At 36.0% G+C, this 5,633-nt stretch overlaps 1 protein-coding gene across 1 annotated transcript in view; it reads right to left on the minus strand.

The window, feature by feature from the left end:
* Positions 1 to 2,542, minus strand: part of LOC107588299 (leucine-rich repeat transmembrane protein FLRT2-like) — a 7,435-nt gene extending 4,893 nt beyond the window's left edge. Inside the window, exon 1 of the mRNA XM_016276336.1 lies at positions 2,279 to 2,542. The gene's annotated coding sequence lies outside the window, so the exon portion shown is untranslated. The remainder of the gene's footprint in view (positions 1 to 2,278) is intronic.
* Positions 2,543 to 5,633: the final 3,091 nt, after the last annotated feature.

Raw genomic sequence — 5,633 nt, forward strand, 5'->3', positions numbered from 1 at the left:
ATAATAATATCGAATGTGTAAACATGGCTCATTCAATCATAATTTAGATTTGATCTGTCTGTTTTCAAAAAATGGATTTTTATTTATTTTACATATTAAGAAAAAGATAAATAAATAGAAAAAAGAAAGAAAGAAAGAGCAGCAAGCAATAAAGCAGGACACTGCTCCACACTTGCTCTCCGTGAGGAGAGAGTGGTGACTGGTGACATCAGCATCTCTGCGCTCTCAGACTTGTAAAGGGCACTGAGGTGTTTAATCTGTCAAATGCCACGATGATGGACAGGTCTGTTCTCCAATGCTCTGGCACAGAGTTCTCCTCTCAGTAATAATGATTCTGACCTGGGAACAGTGAGAACTGCTGTATTAAATCACTGTGGAGTGCATGAGTTTGAACGGGAAAGAAACACAGCCCTGTCCATGATACAGAACTTATGATAGTCAATAAGACACTGGCAACTCTCTGAATCCTCTCATGAGATCCATCTGCCATTTTAGCAGCTGTCTCCTTCATGCACAGACGTTTAGCCAGATCAATTAAGGATTGTATCATTGGACATTTTACATGGTAGAGAATAAAGGTTACAAGTTATGTAATCATGCCAGGTTACAAGACGTAATGAATGTCAGCCTGATGGCCTGAATATTGGATGTGCAGATTTCACAAATTAATTTTGTTGTAGCCATTTTGAATATCATCTTTGCATCTTAATATCCCAGTCTTCATCAAGGCATCACATGGCCTCACCTATTCCTCACCATCTATTAACTGTCTGCAGTTTGTTTACTGTATTTTGTAGTATTGTTCTTTACTGCTTTTGCACTATATTGTTTAGTGTATATTGTATTGTCTACGGTCTCATGTACATTGCATAACTGTACCTACTGTGCAATTTCCACTGGCCTAGCTGTATGGATATACAAATTATATTCTATTCTCAAAGTGTGTATTTCTTTGTAAGAAAATAGTGCTTTTATAGTCTGTTGCTGAATATCTCAGCAGAGGAAAAATTATCTGGCAGGATTTTTTTTCTTTCTTATGTTATTGTATATTGGGATTGAACAAACCAAGGTCCAGTATAGTAGAGAAGGCCGTTTTTTTCACTCCAGCCTTTACTTATTAGTTGGCTACATTGATCCAGGAGTTCAGCTGTCATTATACAATGGCGTTCAGGTGTTGTTCATTGAATTTCTTTTAGAAAACGGCTCAAGTGCAGAGAGCACACAGCTGATTTGAGCAGTGGAGTGGTTATGCACACATGGAAAATCACACATGGAAGTGCTTGACATCTCACTGCTATAAACACACTTCTGACATGTTCTGTTTTACCCCTTTCTTTTCGTATTTGTGAGAGAATTTGTGTTTGACCACTCTATAAAACTATTGTAGTATTTATTTATTTATACTACATTAAAAACCCGCACACTGGTTAAACGTAAGGTAGCCTACCCTATAAGTTAACAATTATATTAGATTTATGAAAAAATCTGTCATTTTACTGTAAAAACTGTGTCGTTTTGTTTTGTTTTTGGAAGTGAAAAGTATGAATATGAATATGTGCATCTGGGGTAGGTTACGCTGAGGCTGAGCACTGTCTATGCATGTTTATTAGACACGCTTTATATTGAGGCCAATTTTGTTGAACTTTAAAATATCATGTGGCTTTCTATTTTTCCACCTTTTTATTTGTGTGCTCAGTACAGCAGATTTTAGTAGTCAATGTAGACTGATATATTAGTAAGTAAATGACATACAATACAGTCAAAAACCGCACAAATATAAGGCACCAAATACCATCCCGTATACCTAAAATATTCAGCGAATTTAAGGCAACCACAATTTCCTTGGTGTGTGTGTGTGTGTGTGTGTGTGTGTGTGTGTGTGTGTTTGGCCATTTGTGTGCTCAGTACAGCAGATTTTAGTAGTCAATGTAGACTGATATATTAGTAAGTAAATGACATACAATACAGTCAAAAACCGCACAAATATAAGGCACCAAATACCATCCCGTATACCTAAAATATTCAGCGAATTTAAGGTGTGTGTGTGTGTGTGTGTGTGTGTGTGTGTGTGTGTGTGTTAGGCTATTGTTGTTTTTAACCTACTTATAAGATTATTTTTAAATGTATTTTAGGAATGGCAGATGCAACGGCTGTTATGCAAGAAGTTTCTCTCAAGAGCGCAATTAATTGAATCTGGAAATTAATTTGGAAACAAACAGTTCCGAGTGTCTTTACTGTCTAAACGTGTTTTTTTTCCCTTTTTTCTTTCAGTCCTCACCTTTTCTGAAGAGGCTTCGACCCATCTAGGCAGCATTTTAAAATCGTTTAGTCTCTTTCCTGTGTGAGTTCTCCGAATAAATATCCCCCAGATAAACAAAAAAAATATTCCAGATCACTAACAGAGTCAGCCCGACGATCCTTTAGTCCGGATGTTTTAAAAGCATCATTTTGTCGAGCGGTTGATCGTGGGGAAGATTTCAAGTGTCTGCGCAACATGATGCGCCCGAGAGCCGCTGCTTCAATCCCGCTGATGCTCTCCCGAGTTCCGCGCTTCCTTCACCAAAATGCCCGGAGCGCGCTGGACCCCCCACTCTCTCCCTCTCTCTCACACTCACATACACACTCCTCTCACTGTCTCACAACCAAAGATTGAAATTCTTCTTGATTGAGGTCCGATTCCTCTACCCTAATTGGTTCTTACCCTAACAATCTTATTGTTTATTCCAAATGCACTGAGCTCCGTTTCCCTTTGGAACCTATGGGAGGAATTGCAGTAATGAATTAATTTGATAGCTCTCTCTCTCTCTCTCTCTCTCTCTCTCTCTCTGTCACCCACACATACTGCCCTTTTATTTTCTGTTGTGCTTTCAATGCATTTAGTGTTTGCTCGGTACAGCAATTATGAATTTTAGTTTTTGCATTTAATTTATTGTATTTAAACATTTATGAAATTCCCTAGTGCTGCACAATTAATCGACCAATAATCAGTTGTGTGGTTATAAAAAGTTACATTATTCCTTTAAAGGGGTCATATGATGCTGCTAAAAAGAACAGTATTTTGTGTATTTGGTTTAAAGAAATGTGTTTATGCGGTTTAAGGTTCAAAAAACACATTATTTTCCACATACTGTACATTATTGTTTCTCCTCTATGCCCCGCCTTTCTGAAACGCATCGATTTTTACAAAGCTCATCATTCTAAAAAAGCGAGGTGTGCTGTGATTGGCCAGCTATCCAGTGCGTATCTTGGCCAAATATTGTCCTATCCTAACAAATAATACATAAATGGAAAGCTTATGTATTCAACTTTGAGATGGTGTATACATATCTATTTCAAAAAATTGACCCTTATGACTGGTTTAGGGTCACATTTAGTCCCTCAGGACTATAAGAGCTGTTTTTTGTTTTTGTTTTTTTAAATATATCAAGTCAGCATGAATATATTAACTTGTTAAATTTGGTTTAACCTAGAAAAACATACTTAAAAAAATATTAAAATATCTTCTTAGACATTGACCCAAAATTTCACATGGTCCAAATTTGCTGGATAGTGAGCTAAAAATAGTTCAAAATATATTTTTTTTATCATAATGTTTATTTGATGCCTAGCTTGTGGAAAATTGTAAAATATTTAAATCTTCTGTTTTTATTTTTTATAAATCTTTTGTTATTTTATTAATTTAACATTACTGTAATTACTGTATAGTTTTTTTTTTAGCAAATTTTTGAGCAAATGTTTTGAAAAAAATGTCTTACTGGCCTAACATTTTTCAGTAGGTTTTCTCTCTTTCTCAAAAATGTTCCCATCAAAATTACAGTTAAAACAGTAATATTTTGAAATATTATTACAATTTAATATTTTTATAAATATTTATAAAATATTTGTATATAAAATATTTTATATTTTAAAGTATTTCGAAATATAATTTAAGCATGTGATGGCAAAGCTGAATTTTCAGCAGCCATTACTCCAGTCTTCATTGTCACATGATCTTTCAGAAATCATTTTAATATACTGATTTGGAGCTCAAGCAAACCAACAAAGAAATAAATAAATTAAGAATAATTAATTATCATTATCAATGTTGAAAATGGTCGTGCTGCTTAATATTTTTGTGGAAACTATGCTCATTTTTTTTCTGGATTCTTTGATGAAAATAAAGTTGAAAAAACAGCAATTATTTGAAATAGTCTTTCGTGGACTTAGATTTAGTCTTTGTTGAAATCTCTTTGCTGTCACTTTTGATCAATTTAATGTGTATTTACTGAATATATTTTCTTAATATATATATATATATATATATATATATATGCATGTACAGTATGACCTCGTTTTTATCTATAATGTAGCATCTTTTCATAAGAATATCAGAAAGCAAATAGCTTATTAGAGGAGCAAGGACAGTGACCAGGCTCGCTGACGCCTAGCTTGTGACAGTGAGAGTTGAGATGTGCGACTCACAGTCCGAGTCGACCATTTGTCATGCTGAAGACTGGCATTATCATTGAGCTCATTCTGGAGGGCTGACCCAGATGGCCAGTGCCAGTACTTGCTACACTCCAGTGAATCTAAGACGTCCCTAGTTGAAAAGGGGCTCGAGCTGGTGATGGAAGGGGGTCTGCTCTCTCCATCTCATCCGAGTCATGCCTGGGAGCCCGGCTGTTCTCATCCGACATTACCACACAAAAACAGGAAGAGATTGTTAACGACTACATATGCTATTGTGAAACCAAGGCCACCTTGCAAATATTTGAACACACTCTCTGTTCTCTCGCTCCCCCAATGGGGATACCACCGAACAAGGCCTAATGAGTGTCCTTGAGGTATTTAATTATTTTTAAAGGGACTGTACGATGAGACTTTTTTGTTTGGTCCAGTTGTGAAGTACCCTAATATTTACCACCCCCATAATTGGGATCATCTGTCATCATTATCCGTACTTAGCTCTGATGTGTCAGTGTGCAATGAGAGGGGTAGTTTCGCTTAATCATCGGTGTCAAAGAGCCACCAAAACCTGTTAGGTTTTGTGTAACTTTTTCATTATTCCATATGGCATCAATGAGGCAGAAAAGACCTCTTATTCTGCAGGTCCATTTGCCGATTTCAGTCCTCGGGAATCTTTGTTCCCCTTCCACGCTGCTGCAGCCATTGAGAAAAAGGAAATCAGTTCCACCTCTATCAGACACCCACTCTGCTAAATGTATGTAAGGGAAACAGGTAAATTTAGCTCAAAGGGTATCATTTATGATTTTATAGGGAATTTGGACAGAATCACTGTTTTATGGCTGATCACTGAGTCAGCCAGCGATTCATTGAACAAACCGTATAACATCAATTCTGCAATGGATATTACTTTCCAAAGTATAGTGAAAACAATATTTATTAGCACAGTAACAAGATCGGCAGTTTAAGACTAATTTGTAAGCACAAAACACAAGATACTTCTCTTTTCAATATGAATAAGACTTTATTGGATAAATCTAAGACAATATAAACTAATCTAACACATAAATACACTTACTCAGACATTCATACAAGTTGCAGGAAGAGAGAAAGTGAGGAAAGAATGTGTTTGAGAGAATGAAAATGTGAAATCCCAAGTTTACAGCAATATGTGCAATTGCATAGACCTG

The sequence above is a fragment of the Sinocyclocheilus grahami genome, unplaced genomic scaffold (assembly GCF_001515645.1).
Source record: "Sinocyclocheilus grahami isolate Dianchi unplaced genomic scaffold, SAMN03320097.WGS_v1.1 scaffold101.1, whole genome shotgun sequence".
Lineage (NCBI taxonomy): Eukaryota > Metazoa > Chordata > Actinopteri > Cypriniformes > Cyprinidae > Sinocyclocheilus > Sinocyclocheilus grahami.